Here is a 23,695-nt window from a genome sequence, read left to right as displayed (position 1 = left end):
TGGCTTCGTAGAAATTTTTATCCAAGGAATCATAACAAACCATATTGCGAATGCTTTTGCTGGTTTAGAATTGTAGAATCAAACCATGGACAAAGCAGGGATGCTTTCCTTATATTTAATAAAGAGAAAGTGACTGTGATTTAGCTGATAGAAGTCAGAAGACAGAGGGGTGAAGAGATGGTGAGAATTTTCCAGGTGCTAAGCAACTCATTTTCCACCACGGGGTCCACAGGCACAGTTTCAGTTGATGAAATAAGAAACAGATCTTAGAACATCCTCATTACAGCACGGTAATTACTGCGTGTTAGTACAGTCACATGCCATATACCTCTGCCGCATACATATGTGACAACTTTGACATTATAAAGTTAACGGGACAGATCCAGGTTTTGAGGGGCTGAAGCTTGTACAATTTGGAGACTCTCTTTAAGAAAATGAGCACAGTCTTGCAAATTCAAAATTAGGCTCAAGGCTGTGGAAGGAGACTGAGAGATTGAGGCACCCAAAACTTAAACTTAGATTTACAGTCATTCTACCTCAAGTCAATCCACAGATGACACCAAAACCTCAGGAAAACCAAGAAAATGTAGAAGGAAGGAAGAGAAAGTAGATAATAGAGCAAGTAGACTAGCTCCCTTATTTTTCAATGTAAAGAATATATAATCCCAAAAATTATATGTATATAACTATAAACATATGTATAAAATTGAGTGATATATAATCATAAAAAAAAGCAGAAATGTTTAAACATTATTTCTAAATGTAGAAATAATTTTCTACAGTCTAGATGTAGCAGGACTCATCTGGAGGTGGGGTACCCATTCAGAAGTGTTGCATTTTATTGTCTCATATTCATATATTGCTTTTTTTATAAACTTATTTATTTATTTATATCTATTGGTTGTGTTGGCTCTTCTTTGCTGCACACAGGCTTTCTGTAGTTGCAGAGAGCGGGGGCTACTCTTCGTCGCGGTGCGGGGCTTCTCACTGCGGTGGCTTCTCTTGTTGCAGAGCACGGGCTTTAGGCGCGCTGGCTTTTTTTTAGTAATTGCAGAGCGTGGACTCATCATTAGTCGTGACTCATAGGCTCTAGAGCGCAGGCTCAGTAGTTGTGGCACACAGGCTTAGTTGCTCCATGGCATGTGGGATCTTCCCATACCAGGGATCGAACCCATGTCCCCTGCATTGGCAGGCAGATTCTTAACCACTGTGCTACCAGGGAAGCCCCCGTATGTTGCTTTTATAATTATAAAAGAGCCTCGTTCCAGAGACCCAGGCACATCAGGCTGCTGCCCTCACAGCCACTTGCACACGTGGAAACTCTGTGCGCTGTGGGCAGGGCCACGCCGGGGACATTCTCCTGCTTAATGGGGCTACGGCCCCAAACCCCAGGATGACCGTCTCTGACTGTGACAGTGAATGTCTCCATCTGCCCAGATCAGGGGGACAGCGTGAGCAGCGCCACGCAGGCCTACACTTTACACTGATCTCTTACCAAAACCTTGGGTTGAAGGAAAGCACAGGAGGCCCAGCCCAGACCTCCTCAGAACCCTCTCACCAACTCTGCCTCTACCTCCAGGCCCTGGATCCTTTGCTGCCACGGGTTTGCCCCTGCAACATTCCCAGGCTTGCCCCTGGGCACTGGAGCCTTCCTTGTTGGTGCAGATTGTTAGAAGAACTTGAGAACTTTCCCAGGGCCCTTCCCACCCTCCACCTCATAGCCATTGATGGCCAGTGCAGGAATACAAAAGCCTGCACCTTTGCCTGGGGTGGGACAAACTCTGACACGCAATCTGCTTCAGTGGCACCGCTCACCATCAGGCTGAGGCTGGAGCTCTGCCCGTGATCAGAATCGGACCCAAGTTGAGGGAAACAGTCATGAGGAAGAGTGGAGAACCAAACAGTGCAGCCCCTGACTTCAGGAAGCCAACTGAGAAGAACGATAGTTCCGTTGTTGGGTGCTGATCATTGCAGACCGAGGAGGGTGAGTGCCTGTATTCGTTGATGAATTCTATTGGCCAGAGGTGGGGGACTGCTTCGCCATCTTCCACAGATGCACGTTTTCCGTGGACCATTCCCACCCTGCTTCTCAAAGCACTGTACTGCCCTCAGGGTGGAGCCTGGAGAAAGTGTGCTGTTGTTCAGTGGCAGGTGCCTACCAAGCCCAGGGTCCCCTGAGCATCCTGGCCTTTCTGCCAGTTCTCTTGGGCACAAACATGTAGAACCCAACATACAAACAAGGCCCTCAGCTGGACAGAGGTTAAATTCCCTCTGTCTTTGGAGAGTCTGCCTTGAAGAAGTAGGGTTGTTTCTGATGTTTCTGTGTTTGTGAAGGTTTTCTTTTTTTATGTTTCCTGAGAAAACAGAACAGAGCATCGGTGAAAAGCTGAAGGTGACAAGTGTAGGGGATAAAAGCTGTCTTTTCCCACCCTTCTGAGCTTTTCTGACAGCTCCCAGCTGAGAGAAAGCAAAATGATGAAAGATAAAGGACCCCAGAGAAGAGAGAGGGTGGGTAGAAGGGTGACCTCATCCCCCAGTTGTTTCTCTTAGAATCTGATTTGACAAGATGCCTTCCAGGCGACCCCACTGGGAAGGGTGCCCTGCACCTCACATATTACCTTATTCAGTCCTCACAACAAAGCTAGGATTCATTTTTTTCCCCATGAGAAATAAAAAATTGAAATTCAGGGAGGTTATGGAACTTACTTGAGGATGTTCAGGTAATAAAAAAAGCTGGGTTAGAACTCAAACCTGTTTACCTCCAAAACTGAGTTCTTTTTTACTGGATGACATATATCTTAGGAGTATAATTTCATCCACAGTCTCTCCCCATTTCACTGTTTCAGGCAAATCCTGTGAGGGTTAAATGAGATGATGCATGTTAAGGAAACACTCTGCTGCTCCCTGGAACGGGAGGGGGTGGTGCTGTGGTTGCTGTTGCTGAGGTGCTATTGTTACTATTATTGTTGGTGGTGGTGATATTGACATGTTGATGATGAGGGCAGTGTTAATATACCTGTCTGAATTCATTGCTTTTGTTACAGTTTTCCAAATCAACCTCAAATTCAGCCAGCCGTGATTGGCTGGCTTTGCCAGGAGCAATCTCTCCCCTACTCCTGGTATTTCCATAAAGGCAAGAGTATTTCCATCCCACTCCCCAGGAGGGAGAGTCTGACTTTCTCTTTGTCTCATCACTGAGCTGGGCATGCTCATTTCAGACCTCCCTTCTCTGAGAGCTGCCTGCTGTGCACCATCGGACAGCACCCCCGACAAGGTCTGGGTTAAACCTGAACTCCTCTCGGATGTGTGAACTACCGTGATGGTGGGGAGTAAGCCTACCTAACGCGGGGGGTAAAGTAGAAGGAAATCCTGTGGCCACTCAGCTCGGGCACAGGTACCAGTCCAGCCTTTTCTTCTGAAAGCCAGCAGATCAAGAAGGTGGTGGACTAGTATCCCAAAGAACCATCTTCCAATTCAGCCTTTAAAGATGGTATCTTCATCTCCACCCATTACACTCCTGTGTCTTAATTAGTTCAAAGTTGGGTGTTATTTTGCCTTCAAGATACCCACAAATTCCTCATAATATAATTCAATTGAATTCTCACCTTCCCAAAGAAGTCTGCCCTTCCCACCTGTGGATCTCTGTAGCAGCTCATTATTTATTTCATTCTGACGTCTATACGGGGAGATATGTAAACCCACCTAGACTGTGAGTCCTCAGGCTGAAAGAGCGTCCGGAACGTCCCCTGCTACTGTCCCATCTGCAGGATCGATGGTATCCTGCTTCCTTCCAAAGCTGAGTGTCCTCGTCCTCTCTCCTCAGTGGCTGTCTGAGTGTGGCCACCTCTGGGCTGAACCTCTGGCAGACAGGAGTTTAGCTGCTGATAGTTGTTGGCTGCATGTCTTCTTCAAACACAGCACTCAGGGTGCTCGAGGTGAAGGGCATTAATCAGATCTGTTCTCTGGGCTGCTTGTGTTGGGTGAGAAGCCAGGCCTACAAGCTGGAAAGGAGAGGACCTGAGATTGGTACCCATGGACAGCGCACTAGCCACTCTAAGGACTTAATCTCATTTCATCCTCACAAGCCTGATGTCAGGAGGGACTCTAACCACGCACTGCATAGGTGAGGAGGAAAGGAAGCTGATCTGGTTAATTCATTTTCTCAGCAGATCTGCCTATCATGTGCTCAGATTCTAAGTGCTTGGATGCATCCTTTCTCACGGAGTGGTCATTGCAGTGAAGGGAGACAGAATACAAACAAGTAAATGACACAATATGTTACAAGCTGATGAGTGCTATGGAGAAAAACAGAGCAGGAAATGAGGGGAGGGGGATGGGTTTGGGGAGGGAGGGACAGGGTTGCAATTTTCAACCAGGGCTTGAAGGTCTCACTGAAAGGGCAACATTTGAATGAGAGCTGAAAAGAAGTGAGGAAGCAAGCCCTATGGATGGTGAGAGAAGAGTACTGCAAAGAGAGCAGTCAGCAAGTGCAAAGGCCCTGAGGCAGCAGCATGTCTGGCCCCTAGAGGTACAGTAAGGGCCAAAGTGGCTGGGGCAGAGTGAGAGGGGAAGGAGTGGGAGAAGAGGTCGGACACGTAGTGGTCCAGTTGGTTTGGCTTTACAGGGCAGAGGAAGGAGCCTGACCTTTTCTCTGCCTGAGATGGAAACCCTTAGAAGGTTTTGTGCAAGAGAAGCACATGATCTGACTTACCATCTTTAGAGGATCAAAAAGATTAAGAAGCTTGTCTCAGACCACACAGCTGGTAAGGGATAGAAGGACAGGGCAGTATTTCTAACTTTGAAGGCTGTTATTCCCCTTCACCACCACTATATCAGCCAGATTCCTTTTCCATTGCTTGTGACTAAGAAAGGTGACTGATAGCATTATGTGAAAAATAAAACAGGTGTTGGGGAAAGATGCGTGAGTGTGTGATCATTTAGGTAAGGCAGACAAATCTTGGAAGGCCTCCCTGAAGAGGTGATACTTGAGCCAAAACCTGAATGGTAGCAGGGAAATATTTGGAGAGTAGCATGTTGAGGAATAGATGGTGCAAAGGCCCTGTGGTAGGATGCAGCTTGGTGTATTGGAAAGATAGAGAGAAGACAAATGTGGCTCAATTACAGTGAGCAAGGGAGAGAGAGGTGCAAGATGAGGTCAGACTGCACCAGCTCTTTCAAGGCCTTGCAGGCCACGGTAAGGAACTTGGATTTCATTCTTAGGAGTGATGAAAAACCACTGCAGGATTTTCAGCAGGGAGTGATTTGCATTGTTTAAAATGATCCACATGAATTTATTTATGGAACAGATACAGTCTCATAGACTTAGAGAACAAACTAATGGTTATGGGGGAAGAGTTGGGGAGAGGGGTAGTTAGGGAGTTTGGGATTGACATGTGCACACTGCTATATTGAAAATGGATAACCAACAGGGACCTACTGTGTAGCGCAGAGAACTCTGCTCAATATTCTGTAACAACCTAATTGGGAAAAGACTTTGAAAAAGAATAGATATGCGTGTGAGTGTGTGTGCACACACACACACTCACACACATAACTGCATCACTTTGTTGTACACCTGAAACTAACACAACATTCTTTTTTTAAAAAATATTTATTTATTTAGGCTGCACAGGATCTTAGTTGTGGCATGTGTGATCTTCGTTGCAGCATGCGAACTCTAAGTAGCAGCCTGCATGTGGGATCTAGTTCCCTGACCAGGAATCGAACCCCGGCCCCCTGCATTGGGAGCGTGCAGTCTTAGCCACTGGAGCACCAGGGAAGTCTCACAACATTGTTAATCAACTCTACTCCAATATAAAACAAAAAGTTAAAAAAATTAAAAAAAATAAAAGATCAGTCTGGCTGCTCTGTGGAGAAGAGGCTAGGGAGGGGCTTATAGGCTGCATGACCTGAATCCCAATTTTCCATATGGAAAATGATCCTAGTCCAAGACAGCTGTTCACTGTGCTACGGGAGAACAGCAGGAGAGTGTTAATTCCATGGAAGGGAGGAATTTGCAAGTACTGTTCACTGCTGTTCACTGATTCTAGACTAGTGCCTGGCATATAGCAGATCCTCCATTAACTACTGGCTGAATGAATGAATGCATGTGCTGTAGAAACTGTGAGGCACCACATAAAGGTGAGAGGCTGGGGGTTTTTTGCATTGACCATCAAATTCTAAAGGCTTTCCCAAGATGTGGAAACAAACTAAATGTCCATCGATAGATGAGTGGATAAAGAAGATATACAATACACAATGGAATATTATTCAGCCATAAAAAGGAGGAAATAATGCCATTTGCAGCAACATGGATGGACCCAGAGATTATCATACTAAGTGAAGTAAGTCAGAAAGGGAAAGACAAATGCCATATGGTATCACTTACATGTGGAATCTAAAATATGACACAAATGAACTTATCCACATGAAACAGAAACAGTCTCACTAACATAGAGAGCAGACGTGTGGTTGCCAAGGCGGAAGGGGAGTGGAGGAGGGATGGATTGGGAGTTTGGGGTTAGTAGATGCAAACTATTATACATAGAATAGATACACAATGAGGTCCTACTGCTTAGCACAGGGAACTATATTCAGTATCCTGTAATAAACCATAATGGAAAAGAATACGGAAAAGAATGTGTATATATATATACATATGTATAACTGAATCACTTTGCTATACAGTAGAAATTAACACAACATTGTAAATCAACTATACTTAAATAAAATAAATTTTGAAACGTTTAAAGGCTTTCTCAAAAGAATCTAACTTATAGTGACAGGAACTAAAGCATTAATGAACATTCCTGGAAATTTTTCTTCCTTGGAGTATTGTCAGTCTGTGCTAACAAATTTTCTATGATCTTCTTGAGAAGGGGGGTAGAATAACCTCCCGCTAATTTATCAAACTAACATGTTTGGGCTTCCTTCATGTTTGGTAACTTCAAACATCTCACACCGTGCAGCCTGTGCAGAATTATTTTCCAGACGGGACTGCAGTGAGTGATAAAGGCTTTTATTGTTTTTGGTATCCCCACTGGTTGAAGAGTTTTGATATGCTGGTTTTCCTTTTGCATCTCATAGAGATCTGTCACTTGGCACTGCATCTGGTATATAGAAAATGCTAGATTCATTTTCAACCGAACAAGGAGAATGGTTGGGGGCCATAATACAATGGTTTTACTTTCTCTCATCTCTATTCTATGAAGAAAACAAAGAGAATTTTTTTCTTATTTGTCTCCCTCCTGTGTGTGTGTGTGTGTGTGTGCGTGTGTGTGTGTTTTCTCTTCCCATCAGCTGGGAAGAAGCTGCAAGTTTCAAATGTGTCTCCTTACTGACAATCCTTAAATAATGGACAATAGCCAGAGGTACACCCAGCACCAATTTAAAGATGGTTAGGGACCTCCCAGACCTCCCCACCAAAGGGTCAGAGGATCAGTTTGGTGGCCACGATATCCAGGAACAATATTCAAAACCCCCTGCTTTTCACCTCCAGTGAAGTTCACCCACTGCCACTTCCATTGAGTTTGGACATCTTATCTCAATAGGCTGACTAGGAAGCTGGACCCCAGCACCCCAGCCCTGCCTGCCCGTCTTTGGAGTAGCCTCTGCTGTAATTCTCCCAAGAAACTGGATTTATGGGTGCACTTGCCTCATCCAATCATTTCTCTTTTGCAAATCAAAGTCTCATGTCAGTGCATCTGATTGGTGAAGCCTGAGTCACATGCCTGCCCTGAATTGCAGAGGAAGCTGGAAACGTGAGTTACTGATTTCTGCTTCAGGCATGCAGGTATCATAAGGAGGACAAGTTTCCAAATTTAGGAAGGGTATTCCACAGACTAGACAGCCACAAGCAGGACTATTTCCACTGCAGCCTTTCTCTTATCCAACTATCTTCTTCTACAACTATCTCCTTCTATGGTGTCACCACATAGTGTGTGCTCAGTAAATGATGGCACCACTTTTCCCTAGCCATGCTTCCCTGTTTAGACTCTTTGCCCATCCCTAAATGTGAGTCTTTCTGCTTGGGTTCCTGTGCTTGGAATTTCTTCCCAGGGACCCTTTCAATATAACCAGAACTTTGAAAAGAACAACTGAATTCAACATTCAGAGGTTTACCTCATCCAACTTTAGCAACAGATTTATAACACAGATTCATGCAAATATTCAATACAAACATATTTCAAATGTATTGGTCTCTAAAAAATTCTGGGTACTGACAGCCTAGCTGTTATATCAGAACCTTAGTGTCTTTCATCCAAGGGAAACTTGAAAAGTTTATCTGAATGCTTGGTTTCCCCGTAATGTGCTTACTTATGTTGCTTGTTTTTAAAGAAATACATTTAATAATTTAGAAGCAATATGGGAAAATATTTTTACATAAAAATTAAAAGCATTTACATGACAAAAACATAAAAATTAAAATAATAAATATTATACTAGGAAAGTATTTGCAATTTAAATCACAAGAACAACAAAGTCTTAGTATCCCTGGTATTTAAATCTCTACAGAGTTTTCCAAAATTATAGGAGGAAGAAAAACCCTGGTGAAAAATGAACCAAGAAACAAATAGACAATTTACAAAAAAAGAATCTAAATTATATGAAAAGATGTATAACCTCGCTCATAAGAGAAAAATTAATTAAAGCTAGTCTAAAACTTATGACCAAGATGCATTGGAGGACCAATAGTAACAAGGACCAAATTTACCCTCCAACTAGAAAAAATGTTTTTAATAGACAAAGGTACAAAACAATAGTTTTCAACATATTGGACATCAGGCAATGAAAGACAGTGACCCTGAGAGGTGGAAAACAAATGCACTGAGCCCTATGATTGCCCCACTTTCTGCCTTGAGAAACATTCCAGGTGTCCCTGCAGGGAAGGGAACTCAGGTGGAGTCCAAGGGCTCCTAGAGTTAAGGAGACAGAGCTCAGAGTCCAGAGAGTTCAAGGTGGCCAGAGATTCTGGACAGAGCACTGGAGAGGAGAAAACTTCAGAGAACTTCAAAGGCTCACCCTCAACTATTCAGCAGAGTACTGTCAGAACATGCATGTGAGAAAACTACTTGAGGCCAGGGAAAGAACCACCAAAAAGGATTAGAGGGAATAGTATTCAGGGCTCACACAGGGTTGGGTGTAGTGCCGTTCCCAGACCTGGCAATCTTTTTTTTTCTCAGGGACCATTCTGTAGAGTACTCAGAAACAGCGTATCTCAGCAGTGGGGAATAATTAGCCACAGACTAAACACTGCCCTGGCCCCACCCAATAAATCTTAAAAACCAGACTCAAAAGATCAAAATATCTCCAAGTGCTTAACTGCATCCCAGAACAAAGCTCAAGGATATTTATAGGAATACAAAAACATCTAGCCACTAACAAGCTACAATGATTGTCATTCAATCAAGCAATACCAGGCATGTAAAGCATCAGGGAATACGATGCAAATAAGGATAAGAAATCAAATGGACTCAACCCATAACTGAAATTATCAAAATTTATTGGATTCACTAACATATTTACTAAAGGAAAATTTATAGCACTGACTGTGTATTTTAGAAAAAAAGAAAGATTTGACCTCAGATTCCCCCTTAAGAAACTAGATTTTAAAAAGAGAAAATTAAACCTGAAGTAAGTCAAATAAAAGACACAATGAAGATAAGAGCAGAGATCAATGAAATTTTTTAAAAAAGTAGAGAAAATCAATAAAACTAAAAACTGGTTCTTTGAAGATGTCAATAAAATTGATAAGCCTCTAGCCAGGCTGATCAAGAAAAAAAAATCAAAGTTACAGATTATCAAGACTAGGAAAGAGAGCAGTAGCATCACTACAGGTTCTACAAAAATTAAAAAGATGACAAGAAAATATTATGAACAGCTTTATGGCAAGAAATTAAACAAGTTAGGTGAAATGGAAAAATTCCTTGGAAGACATAAACTACCAAAGATTGTTAAAAAAGAAACAGATAACCTGATATGTTCTATGTATTTAAAGACATTGAATTTTTAGTTAAAAACCTTCCAATAATGAAAATTCCAGGTACCAAAATTTACTGGTAAATTCTAGCAAATATTTAAGGAAGAAATAAATCTAATTCTCCACCATACTTTACCAGGAAAGTAAATTAAAAATGTACTTTCCAACTCATTTTTATGAAACCAGCAATACTTTTATTCTATGACCAGAAAGACATTACAAGAAGAGAATAGTACAGATGAATATTCTTCATGAACTTAGTTGCAAAAGTTTCTGGAAAAATTTTTGCAAATATAAAGCAATAATATATTTTAAAAGAATAGTATACCAAGTGGGGAAAGCAGAAAGGGTGGGGGGGAATGAATTGGGAATTGGGATACCAAATTGTACACTCTACATATATGTAGTTTATTGTATGTTAACTGTATCTCAGTAAAAGTTCTTAAAAAAGAAAAGAAAAGAAAAAAAAAAAGAATAGTATAGCATGAACAACTTGTGTTTATCCCAAGAATACAAAGTTGATTTATTTAAAAATCAATCAATGTAATCTGCCCTAAAAATGATGAAAGGAAAAATTGTATAATCATCTCAGTAGGTGAAAATAAAACATTTGACAAAATGCAACATCTATTGCTGATTAAAACTACTAGCTAAGTAAAAACTGAAGGAAAATTCTTCCATAAGATAAAGGGCATCCCTGAATAATCCACAGCTAACATCATACTTAATGGTGAAAGACTGAATCAGGAAGAAGTCAATCATATCTGCTCAAACCATTTCCATTAAACATTTTGCTGGCGATTCTAGCCAGTGCAATAAGGCAAGAAAAAAGAAATTAAATGTATTCAGGTTGGAAAATACATAAAACTGTCTTTATTCAAAGACTCCATGATTGTATTTTTCTATTTAGAAAAACTTGTGGACTCTACCAAAAAAAAGCCACTAAAACTAATGAGTGAGTTTAGCAGGCTTGCAGGATATAAGTAAACAAACAAAAGTCAAATATATTTCTATATACAATCAATGGGAAAAGCCAAAAATTGAAAATTTTAAAAAGCAATATGATTTACAATAGTATTAAAAATAATTCATTACTATATTTGTGGATCAGAAGACAGTCTTGATGTAAATCTAGCCTAAACTGATCTATAGATTCAACATAATCTGAATCAAAATTAGGATTCTTGGTAGAAAATAACAAGTAATTCTGAAATTTGTATGGAAATACAAAGAACCAATTATAGCCAAAACAACCTTTTAAAAGAACAACAAATTTATATATCTAACACTACCTGATCTAAGACAACAAAGCTATGGTAATTAAGAAACTGTGCTATTGGTGACTAAATAAACAAATAGATCAGTGGGAAAGAATAGAGAGTACAGAAATAGACTGAGGCATGAGTATAACTGACAAAGGTGTAAGGGCAATTCAGTGGAGAAAGGAGATCCTTTTCAAAAATTGATGTTGTAACAACAATTGGATATGCATATACAAAAAAGAAAAAAAAAAAAAAAAGGACTTCAACCCATAGTTGTACTATATACCAAAAAACCTCAAAACAGATAGTAGATGTACATGTAAAGCTATAAAATTATATATATGCATGTATATACATGTATTCACATTGTTGTATATGTGTACATATATAGTATATACATACACATATCTATGTGCGTATATACATATATAGTATATACAGACAGACAGACATATTATATATATTTAAAACTTTATATAAAACTTCCAGGAAAAAATATAGGAGAAACCCTTCATGACCTTGGGTTGAGCAAATACTTATTTCTTAAACAACAAAAGCACAATCTGTATAAGAAAAGCTGACAATTTGGACTTCATCAAAGTTAATAATTTTTGCTCTTTGAAAGATGCTGTTAAAAGAATGAAAAGATAAGCTGAAGAGAGAGAGAAGATATTTGCAAACCATATATTTGATAAGGAATCTGTCTCCAGAATATAAACTCTCAAAACCCCAAAATAGCAAAGCAAGACACCTAATTAAAAATGGGTAAAAGATTTAACCATACGTTTCACCAAAGAAGGTATTGCAGTTGGCCAATAAACCTATACAATCCTAATGAAAACTGCAATGAGGCCCTCGCCCCGCCCCGGCTGGCCGCGAGCCCCGCCCCCTCGTGTTCCTCCTCCTGCTCCGCAGCCTTTGCGCTGCGCTTCGCGGCGGGAGGATGTCGGCGCAGTCACAGCACTGCGATGGTGGTGCGCAGCTGGCAGGGCGCGCGCTGGAGGCCGAGCCCCTGGGCCGCTCCACGCGTCCCGTGTGCCTAGAGGTGTACGAGAAGCCGGTGCGGGTGCCCTGCCGACACGTCTTTTGCTCTGCATGCCTGCAGGAATGTCTGAAGCCGCAGAAGGCTGCCCGTGGGGTGCGTCGCAGCACCCTGGCACCTGGCATCTGAGCCGTGGAGCTGGAGCGGCAGGTTGAGAGCACAGAGATGTCTTGCCAAGGGCCGCCGTAAACATTTCTCCCTATCCAAGATCCGGGCCCCTGTGAGCACCTGTTCCAAATCCCGGAATTACATCAGGGAAGGTTGTGAAGGCCACCACCAACGATGCGTCCCTTCAGCCAAGAAATGTCCCAAACCGTTACCCTTTTCCTCGTCCTTACTGTCCTGAGAAGAATTTTGATCAAGAAGTACCTGTGGAGCGCTGCGAGTTATTCCACAGCACGGACGCCAAATCTGTGGTTTGTCCAATATGTGCCTCGATGCTCTGGGGAGACCCCAGCTTCACAGAGCACATGCGGCGCCGGCACCAGTTTTTTTACGACACGTTCGTGGATTACGACGTGGGCGAGGAGGACGTGATGACCCAGGTGCAGCAGCGCTCCATCCTCGACCAGTGAGCGGGCTCTGTGGGGGGCTTACATCCCAGCGCTTCCATTACCTCCTAAGCGCGGAACGGGTGACGCATCCACCTCCTGTACGACAGGCCTGCAAGTGAGCCTGGATGTTAGGACAGGGTCGCTTCCGGCAGGGAACAGGTCTCCCAGTCAGAGCCCTCCTTTCCTTCGGGCTCTTCCCTTACTGTTCACCCTGTTTGTCCCATGTCTGGTCTTTTATCACTCCTCAGCCACTTCCCGCCACCTCTTCTGCCTCCTCTTTGGAAGGGAACCCAGCTTCTCCACCTGTCCTTGTTTCACGTTTGTGCCTCCTGTTCAGTGTTGATCTCTCAGATCCTCCGAGCCAGCCAGGACCTTTTCTGGGTCACGAATAGCACAAATGAGACAACCGTGTCCTCTCCTTGTCCCCAGGTGTGTGAACTCTGGCGGTGGTGCATCTGGTCAGTGATGGAGCGCCTTGTGTGCAAGTTACTGTTAGTTGGTCCTTGGCAGCAGCTGCCAGAGCTGGAGTTACCTCGTGCAAAACATTTCACAAGTCCCATTGGGGTGAATGTTCTGGGCTTAATATGCTGGAAGTTTTGCTTAGTGATATTTTCCTACCATTCCTGCACACCCTTAGGATTAACTGGTTCAATCTTAAATACCTGCATGGTGCCTTTGTAGGATAAGGTGTAACCACATACTTTTAGTGAAAATAAGTGTTTTTGGCTAAGGAAAGTTAAACTCCATCTATCGATAAGTAGGGAGGAGGGTCAGATAAGTGAGATGGGAGGGTCATAGCTTTTTGGTTCTGATTTTCAAACTAATGAAGTATTTTCTAACAACTTAGTCATGTTTGCCTCTCTAATTGGGAGCCTGCTTATGTTCTTGTTCTTGAAGCACAAAAAGGAGTCCTCAAATGAATGAGAAGATGTTTGGGGCTGCATTGGATACTAGTTCTTTCCTCTTTTATTTGGTAACTTAGATTAAACTGAGTGTTGCTTTTCTATCACAAATGGTTTCCTTACAGAACTGGTTTCAACACGCAAATTGGTGTGTGAAAACCTGCCTTCTAAAGCAGAGGGGTTGGGGAAATCCGGTATCACTGCCTGCTGTGAGAAGACACGCTGTTCAGAAGGTACAGTGCTTCCTGGGAGCATTCAGTAGTGGAAACTGTCCACTGGAAACTGGCTTTGCTAACAGCTCGAGAAGCTCGAAGTTCGACCTAATGCACGAATGTTAATAAACACAAGGCTAAGGAAGGGCTTTCTAATCTGGTGGAGTAGAGCTTCTGATCCACCAGGAGGCATCTAGAGTTAGGTTCATTTTTCCCGTTAGACCTCTTGTCCGAATATGGACATTTTTTCTGGTCAGTGGCTGAGGTTTCAATTGACGGGGGGCTCTGGGCCCCTACACTGCTGCCATGGGCTTCGCCCTACCTGCCAGTGAGAGCTGCACGTGCCTAGGCACCAGCAAAGATGGGGCCCTTTGGGGGCAAAGTAACTTTTTCTGATGTGCTGTTGCTTGGGAGGGCCCAGGTATTATGGTCAGCTTCTTCACTCTAATTTCTGGAAAAAGTTCATCTCGGTCTACGTTTAGAGGGAAATTTGACAAAACCTTCATTTGAGGGACCTGATGATGGTGGTCTCACTGTTGATACCAAGAAACTGATTTCCTTCTATTAAGTGCACTTCATGTATTTCTAATAAGATGACTTTCAGAAAGTGACATGTGCTATGTTCTGGCATTTCAAAGGTGAAATATAAATAAATTTCATAATTTATCCAAAAAAAGAAAAAACTGCAATGACAAATCACTATTCACCTATTTGAATGGCTAAAGTAAAAAGATTGGCCATACTCATTTATGAGGATGTGGAAGAGCTGGAACTCTCAGTGGGAATGTAAAATGGAACAACCACTTTGGAAAACAGCTTGGCAGATTTTTATAAAGTTTGACATATGCTTATCATATGATCTAGCCATTTGCTCTCAGGTATATATCTAAGAGACATGAAAGCACACTAACAGAGCTTTATCTGTAATAGCCAAAGTCTGGAACGACTCATATGTCCATCAGAAGGTGAATGAATGAACACTTCGTGGTGTATCTCTACAATTGAGGACTACTAAGCAATAAAAAGAATGAACTATTGAGACATGCAATGACATGGATGAAACGTGAAATAATTATGCTGAGGGAAAGAAATCAAAGAAGGATACAGGCTGTTTGGTTCCATTTATACAAGATGCTTTAAAATGCAAACTAATTTATAAGGTCTGAACAGACCAATGGTTGCCTGGGGATGAGGTAAGGGGGTGCCTCTAGAGTGGGGCATTACCAAGGGGCACAAAGAAACTTTTATGGGGGACAGATATTTTTTATCTTGATTTTGGTGATGGTTTAACAGCTGTATCCATACTCCCAAATGCATCAAATTGTACATTTTAAACATGTGAAATTTATTACACATCAATTATACCTCAATACAGTTTTTTTTTTAAACTACCTTAATGTGCAATTTCTCACCTATCAAATTGGCAAAATTCTAACACTTGGGACAACATATACTGCTGGCAAGGTTGTAGGGAAGCAGGTTTTTCTGAGAAGCTCTTTCAATTTCCACCCCTGCCCTCAGTGTCTGAATGCTCCCCATCACTACACACTCATCTATGCTATGAACTTTTAAAATCTAATTTTTGCTATTCCAGCTGCCTCTGACCTTTCCAAACTGTGGAGTTTTAGTCTAACTGTCGTAATAAGATTGCTTGGTGAGAATGTAGATTTTTAAGAGAGGAATCAGTATCGGAGTAAGATGAAAGTTTTTTCACTTACTCATTTCTTCCTTTTTCATAAATTCCTACAGCTTTTAATTGAGTGGCTACTAGGTGTCAGGCACTGTTCCAGGCACTGGAGATACAGCTGTGAACAAATCTGACAGCATCCCTACACTCACAGAACTGACACCCCCAGCGCCGCGATGCAGACCATTCACAACCCATCAGATTCGCAGGTATGTGTCAGATGGTGTATGGGAAAAAAAGGCAGAGATGGGGAAGAGAGGAGCTCAGAGGGAGTTGTCATTTGAAAGAGAGGGGTCAGGTGGGTCTCTGTGGAGGGTGACACCTGGAGAGAGAGAACGTGTTGGGATAAGATGATTTGGAAGTTTGAAAACAAGCTCCTTTTTCTAGCATGCATTTGGTTTTTGACCCCTTTGTACATGTTTGGAATGCAGGAGTGATTTCATGTCCTTTCTTCTCAGCCTCTGCACCTTTCCACAGAGCTTTGAAGTCTTTTCAAGGCCTGTTGATGTTTCTGCCATTGTGAGCTCAGAGTCCCTGACCTGGCAAGAGTCCCTCTTGTGAGCTGGTTGACCCTGAGCGGGTCACTGCCCGTCTCTGAGCCTTGTTCTCCTAGTGTGACAATGGAGAAAATAAGTAATTCACCCAGTCATCCCCCAAAAATGTGAATTGAGCCATTATTAAGTGTCTTGTCAAAGTCACAGCCTTCACGGGTCTGTGTCCAGCCAGGCTGATGTGTACAAAGAACCAGGGTGATGCACATTTTCAACAAGACATGTAGGGGCCACGGGGCATAAAGAGAGGACCAGGCTAATTCTGGACATTAGAGAATGCTTCCCAAAAGGGACATTTAAATGAGACCTAAAGAAGTTAGCCAGGCAGAAGAACAAGGATGGCACGTGTGTGTGTGTGTGTGTACACACGTGTGTGTGTTGCAGGGATTGGAAACATACCAGCAAGCAGCAACAGATGAGGTGTGAAGAACCCTGAAGCAGAGCAGACACTGATGCTTTTCAGGGAATGGGGGGAGAGCCAGGATCAGTGTTCACGGAGCAGAATATTCATCTCACAAGGTCACAGAGTCAAATGCGACCACCTGAGAGGAAGATGCTTCCTCCCTTAGGTGCTCCATTCACGGCACTTCCCGTCTTTCCTCCCTAGAGCTCTGACCCACATCAAGTTGTAGGAACCTGTCACTGCTCTGTCACCCCTCTAGTCATCTCAGGTTCTGTAACTGCTTTTAACCTACACACACACAGGCTTGGCAGTAGAGACCCTCGTGTTCATTTCCTAGATGAGAAAACAAATCTTGGGAGAAGTGACATTAATTAATAACACCTTATTTTCAAGTCAATTCAACAAATGCTCACTGATTCCTACAACAGACCAGCTTCTGGGTGGATCTCGCTTGGACATGCAATGAGAAAGTGACCTGTGCCTGGGAAATTCCCAACATTTACACGCAAGATGCCCCTCTCAGCTTCCTGTAAGGAGCTCTCATTTTCCAATGCACACAGCTTTTACGGGGACCTCCTAAAAAAACCAACACCTTCATCCCTCTGGGGCCACCACTTATTCCTGTCATCTCATGATGACGTAGGCTCCAGAGGTACACTGCCTGGGTTCTAATCCTGGCTCCCTCACCTATAAGTTTCTGCATCTCTGTTGTACCTCAGTCTTTTTTTCTTTTTATATTTTTTTCTTTTTAAAGTCTTTATTGAAGTTGTTACAATATTGCTTCTGTTTTATGTTTTGTTTTGGCCGTAAGTCATGTGGGATCTAAGATCAAATGTGCACCCTCTGCATTGGAAGGTGAAGTCTTAACCACTGGACCACCAGGGAAGTGCCTGCACCTCAGTTTTCCTATCTGTAAAATGGGGATTATATTAGTATTTACATTGCAGAATTGTTGTGAGGCATAAGTAAGTTGTTACACATCAGGGGCTAGTCCTTGGTCACACAGCAATCTCTCAGGATTGGCTCCTCAAAGGCCTTCTGGACAAAAGGACCACTCATCGTGACAGGGAGAGTTCATGCGTGGCCTGCTCGTGGGAACCTCAACAGCTCTCCCAGGCCCTTCCTTGGTTTTCCTGGGCCCACTGCCAACCTCAAAGGATCAGCAACGAATGGTTTTCTCTGCCCTGCCGTGGAAACAATTCCTCCACCCCCCACATTGCTCAAGTGAGGCAGGCAGGCAGGGATTCCTGAATTTATCAACTTATAATGACAGCAACAGAGGTTCTGATGATTGCTTAGTTTAAAATCATGTAGAAATGTTCTCACTTTTCAGACCCACTTAACAAACCAAATATCTGGAACATTCTGGGCTAACCAAGGTTCCCCACCACCACCACCACCCATTTCCTTGTACCCATTACCCATCCACCCCAAACAAGCGGCAACAGTCAACACACATGGTCTTCTCCCCAGAACGACCTGGCAGAAATCAGATTACGGTGGAAGCTGTTGACTTCCAAAATAATCTCTTGAAAACCATAGAAGACACAGGTTTGAAACTCAGATTTTCAACTGCAACAGGCCAGCTTTGAGAGGCTCAAAAGTGTTTCCCGAATCTGGGAGTTGGGAGGATTCTGACTCTAAAGATTGGATCACATACAGTAGAGTTGGCAAAAAATATGTTAAGAATAAAAGTGAGTTTTCTAACCCAACAGGAGGTGAGGCTGTGAGGGAGGAAGGGAAGAAAAAAACAGGGGAGGAAGCTGAGAGTGTCTCTTAGAAGGAATTCCACACTATAACCTCTGCTCTAGGTGAAACCCTGGAGGTGGAGTCAGGAGAATATTAGAAACCTCAGTTAGATAAGGGACATCTGGGAGAAAACTTACACCTGCTTCCTTTCTGGGGCTCCAGGAGGGCAATAAGCCTCAAGGAAAGAGTGCATTGTCATCAAGATGCTGGAGTCAGATTGGTAGAGTAGGGTCCAGGTGGTGGACTGTAGGGTAGCCTCAGGGAATTCACCTCCAAGCCTGCATGGTGCAGGGAGACAAGAAAAGGATGCAGGTCCTAGCTGAGAGCGTGGACCAGGAGCCTGCTGAGTTGTGATGAGGGGACACAACCACAGATGGCAGTGTGGGTGCCCTGGCCACCAGCTGAGGTGGACACTGACAACAAAACCTCAGCCGGCTGGTCATATACACCTCAAGATGCTCATCAGGGGGAACCCTGGACCAGAACAATGGATGCCTCCCTCTCCCAGAAGCAAAATGTCAGCGGCGGAAGAAGGGAGGCCAGAGAAACCCTGAAATCATCTGAGTTTAAACTAAAGCTAAGAAATCCCTGATTTTGCTGGGGCTTACCTCCCCGTGACTCGGTCAAATTTTCTACAGCAGAAAATGCTGGCTAGAAATGGAAATTAAGTCGTTACAGAAAAAGAGAAAATTCTGTGTTTGCAGCCTGTGTCTATAAGTTGTCAAATGTTTGACTCACTAGAGGAGGAATGAGATCAATCTTTGCTTTCACTGAGCCACCTGAGATTTATGTTTATTTTCTGTGGAAAGAACGCACTCCTACCGTCCACCATTCCTACCCACCCCCACACAATCCCACCTTCTTAGTTTCAAGAGGTGCAATTCTAGGGAAAGCGTGGGCACATTTACCTTCAAAACAAACACAGCCGACTCTGTCCCAGGAGCTGGAGAACCGAGGGTGACTCCACAGAATGCCCTTGGCCATTGAATCCCTGCTGTTCACCCACAGGAAGAGTAAACTCGCATCATCGGAAAATGAAATTGGAGCTTCTGGACAAACCACCAGAGTCTCCTGCCCATCATACTGGGTAAATTTCCAAAACTTAGTCACTGAAAAGGAAGCAAGAAAAGCAGGAGTGAGGGGCTGCAAACACTGGGGAAGACACGGACGGGCCACCAACAGATGTCCAGACTGAGCTCCACGGGCTGCTCCTTCCCCAGGACACAGAGCCTTTGAGAGAGTCCAGCCCTTGGTCTCCAGGACCCGCCCTGTCACCCTGACCCTTCTGCCCTGGAACTTCCTCACTTCATCTTCCCACCCACACTCTGATCCCTTCAAGCCCAAGTTCCCTTCCTGTCCGCATGCCCCGCATGGTCCTTCCGGCACAGATGCACACCCAGTATCCTTGGGTACTATTCCCGGGTGTTCCCCAGAAATAGGTGGTCGCAGCATCCTGTAAATGGCACTGTGTGGCCCTGACCAATGTCCCTCACCAGGAAGACAGTGAGCTCTTCCCCACGAGGCAGGCACTTATTCACTCATTCATTCATTCATTGGACAAATATTCACTAAGTATCTACTATGTGCCGATACACAGTGCATTTATCAATGGTTGAAAGAATAAGTGAATGATGATTCCGTTTGCAGACCAGGGGAGTCAGGATGGTGTGGTGGAAAGAGATGGGCTCTGGAGTCAGACAGACCTGAGTTAGAAACCCACCTCTGGAATTTGCAAAGCTGGGTGACTCTGAGGGTGATATTTACTCTATCTGAGCCCCACTTACCGGAGGTAAACGGGAATAGTAATATCCACTTCTGAGTCTAAAGAATTCTGAGAAGAAAATGAGAGTGTCCACAGAAGAAACAGCACACAGAAACTTGGCTTCCTCTCCCCGTAAGAAAAAAGTCTCGACCATTTCTGGTCTCCCACTGGCCACAGGAGAATTTGGCAGAGATTTTTGAGTTGCCCACCCAAACCCTTTATCCCCTTCTCTTTTACTAGAGAATCCCAATTTGGGGGATGCCAGTTCCAAATGACGTTTTGCATTCTCCTTTGCAGCTGGGATGGCCACGTGACTTAGTTCAGGCCAATGATTTGCAAGCAGACCTTACAAAGTGGGGCTTCTGGAAAAGCTCTTTAAAGGGGGCTGCCACAACTGGTATATTTTGCTCTTCTCCTTCCTCCTTCTCTCAGCCTAGAATGAGGATGTGATGATTGGAGTTGCAGCAGCCATCTTGGGACCATGAGAGAACCATGAGGACGGAAGCCATGCACGTAGGATGGCTGAGCAGAAAGACGGCACTGCTGACATTGTGGAACTTCTGTCCCAGCCTGGATGCCACTCCTAGATTGTGTGTCATGTGAGAGAAAATTAAACTCCTAACTTATTTACCTAATACTTTTTTCTTCTGTTACACGCAGCAGAACTCGGTCTCTAACTGAAACTGCAAGTGTCTGCTGATCATTCAAATCTACCCAATCATTGCACAGTAGAAAAACTGGTAAGAAAAGTTGATTTTATGATTTATTATTGTTATGTTAAATGGATTTTACATACTCCTATACCAGGAATATGATTAGAAGGTAAATTATGAAAATTATTTTCTTTATACCAAATCTCTGATTTTAGGTATCATTTTGTGCTCTTATCTGATTACAACGGCAATAGAGATTCATTTTAACAAATTTGGAAGCTACTTAGAAGCACAAAGGGAAAGTAAAAGAAAATCATCTGTAATCAATTCTCCAGGGGCAAGTAATCTTAACATTTTGCTTTACTTTCTTCAAGTTCTTTTTTTATTTCTACATAATCACTTGAAAAACAAGGCTCCTTCTCTCCTTCCTTCCTTCCTTCCTTCCTTCTTTCCTCCCTCCCTCCCTCCTTCGCTTCCTTCTTTCCCATTTCATTAATTCATTTACTGAACAAACATTGATTAAATGCTAAACAGTGTTATCTCACGTCTGCTTTTTTTTTTACTTATTTGTATTTGTTAAAGCTCTCCTATGTCATTAAATATTCAACAACATCACTAAACAACTGAATAGTAACAATAAAGCTGAATAAAATATAAAATATTTGTATTATATATTATACTATATATATACTATATTATATATATACTGTGTATGTATTGTACTATGATAAAAACATCAATAACGACACAATCAGCCATCATTTGTTAGGCCCTTAATATGCGCTGGGCATTGGGAGTTTGCTTTCTCTTTTCATCTTCTCAATAACCACGAGATGGGTACTATTTCATATCCTCACTGTACAGCTGAATAAAATTAGTACAGAGGTGGAGAAACTCATCCAGAGTCCCACAGCTCATGAGGGGCAACTCAGAGCCTCACATCTGGGTCTGTCTCGTGCAGTGGTCTTCTTTCTCCAGCTTCATAATGCAGAAACTTAGATTATTGATTTTAGATCTTTTATCTTTTCTACTACATGTGTTTAATGGTATACATTTCCCTATACATACTGCTTTTGTTGCATTCACACATTTTGTTAGGTTGTATTTTCATCTTCATTCAACTTAAAATATTTTTAAAAATTTCTTGAGACTTCTTTTGGACCCATATGTTATTTAGAAGTGTGTTATTTAATACCAGATACTTGTGTGATTTTCCAGCTGTCTGTTTTTGACTTCTAGTTTAATTACACTGTGGTCTGATAACATACTTTGTATAATTTCTATTCTTTTAGACTTTTTTTTCAGTTGTGTTTTATGGCCCAGAATGTGGCTTATCTTTGTGAATTTTGCATGTGAATTTGAGATGAAGGTGTAGTCAGCTACTATTAGATGGAGTCTTTCTCCTTGTAGTTCTATCATTTTTTGCCTCATGTATTTTGATACATTGTTGTTAAGTGTATACATTTTTTTTAAATAAATTTATTTATTTATTGGCTGCATTGGGTCTTCATTGCTGCACACAGGCTTTCTGTAGTTGTGGCGAGCTGGGACTACTCTTCGTTGTGGTGCAAGTTCTCCTCATTGCGGTGGCTTCTCTTGTTGTGGAGCATGGGGGTGTCTAGGCACGCAGGCTTCAGTAGTTTTGGCACACAGGCTCAACAGTTGTGGCGCACGGGCTTAGTTTTTCCACGGCTTGTGGTATCTTCCTGGGGCAGGGATCGAACCCGTGTCCCCTGCATTGGCAGGTGGATTCTTAACTACTTCATCGCCTAGGAAGTCCCTAAGTGCATATATATTTAGGATTGCTATGACTTCCTGGAGAACTGACTCTTTCATTAGTATGTAATGTCTTTTTTATCCGTGATAATTTCCTTTGTTCTGAAGTCTGATTTGCTTCATTGTATAACTGCAGCCTTTTCTTTCCTTTTTTCTTTTTTTTTTCTTTTGATTAGTGTTGGCACTCATGGAATGTCTGTCTCAATTCCTTCACAAGGAAGCTGTCTGAGTCTTGGGTCTTGGCTATGACTCTCTTGATTGGCCCATCCCTCCAGATTTCAGGATGGCAATTTGCCCTGTGAGTTCAGTTCTCCGATGGGCCTCAAACATGACATTCGTTTTCAGTTTTTTCAGCTTTTCTTCTTGTTGGAGAGACAGAAGCTCTGACTTCTAAGCTGCACATGTCAGAGCTGAAACCAGACATGGTCTGAACACTTTTTATATCTTCCATTCCTCCATCATGTTTATATTTTCTCTATTTTGAACATATGGGGAATGTATAATAACTGATTTAATGTCCTCATATGTTCATAATTTTAATATGTCATTTCTAAGTCAGTTTCAATTGATTGGATTTTTTTTCATACTTATAAACCTTACATTCTTGCTTCTTTGCTTGCCTGGTGGTTTTTTAAATTAATTTTGTATTGGAGTATAGTTGATTTACAATGTTGTGTTAGTTTCTGCTGTACAGCAAAGTGAATCAGCCATGTATATACATATATCCACTCTCTTCTAGACTCTATTCCCATATAGGTCATTACAGAGCACCAAATACTGTTCCCTGTGCTACACAGTAAGTTCCTGTTAGTTACCTTTTATATAGTAGTGTGTACATGTTAATCCCAATCTCCCAATTTATGTCCCCCCCTTCCCCCTTGGAAACCATAAGTTTGTTTTCTACATCTGTGACTCAATTTCTGTTTTGTAAATAGGTTCATTTGTACCATTTTTTTACATTCCACATATAAGCTATATCATATGATATTTGTCTTTCTCTGTCTGGCTTACTTCACTCAGTATGACAATCTCTAGGTCCATCCTTGTTGCTGCAAATGGCATTATTTCGTTCTTTTTTATTTGCCTGGTAATTTTTGATTGGATACCAGGCATTGGTGATTTTATGTTTTGGGGACACTGGATTATCTTGTATCCCTTTAAGC

General features: G+C 42.5%; 1 long non-coding RNA gene and 1 pseudogene across 1 annotated transcript; one reads left to right on the top strand and one right to left on the bottom strand.

Annotated features, from left to right (window-relative positions):
* Positions 1-598: 598 nt before the first annotated feature.
* On the bottom strand, positions 599-19,384 carry LOC130835064 (uncharacterized). The gene is made up of 4 exons (XR_009048828.1): positions 19,250-19,384; positions 3,703-4,001; positions 2,707-2,853; positions 599-2,354 (listed from the first exon to the last, which is right to left on the bottom strand). It is a non-coding gene; the product is annotated as an uncharacterized LOC130835064 (long non-coding RNA).
* Positions 12,185-12,858, top strand: LOC130835063 (E3 ubiquitin-protein ligase RNF114-like; annotated as a pseudogene).
* Positions 19,385-23,695: the final 4,311 nt, after the last annotated feature.

This window comes from Hippopotamus amphibius, chromosome 13, assembly GCF_030028045.1.
Source record: "Hippopotamus amphibius kiboko isolate mHipAmp2 chromosome 13, mHipAmp2.hap2, whole genome shotgun sequence".
Taxonomy (NCBI): domain Eukaryota; kingdom Metazoa; phylum Chordata; class Mammalia; order Artiodactyla; family Hippopotamidae; genus Hippopotamus; species Hippopotamus amphibius.
This window is presented reverse-complemented; position numbering and strand designations above follow the sequence as displayed.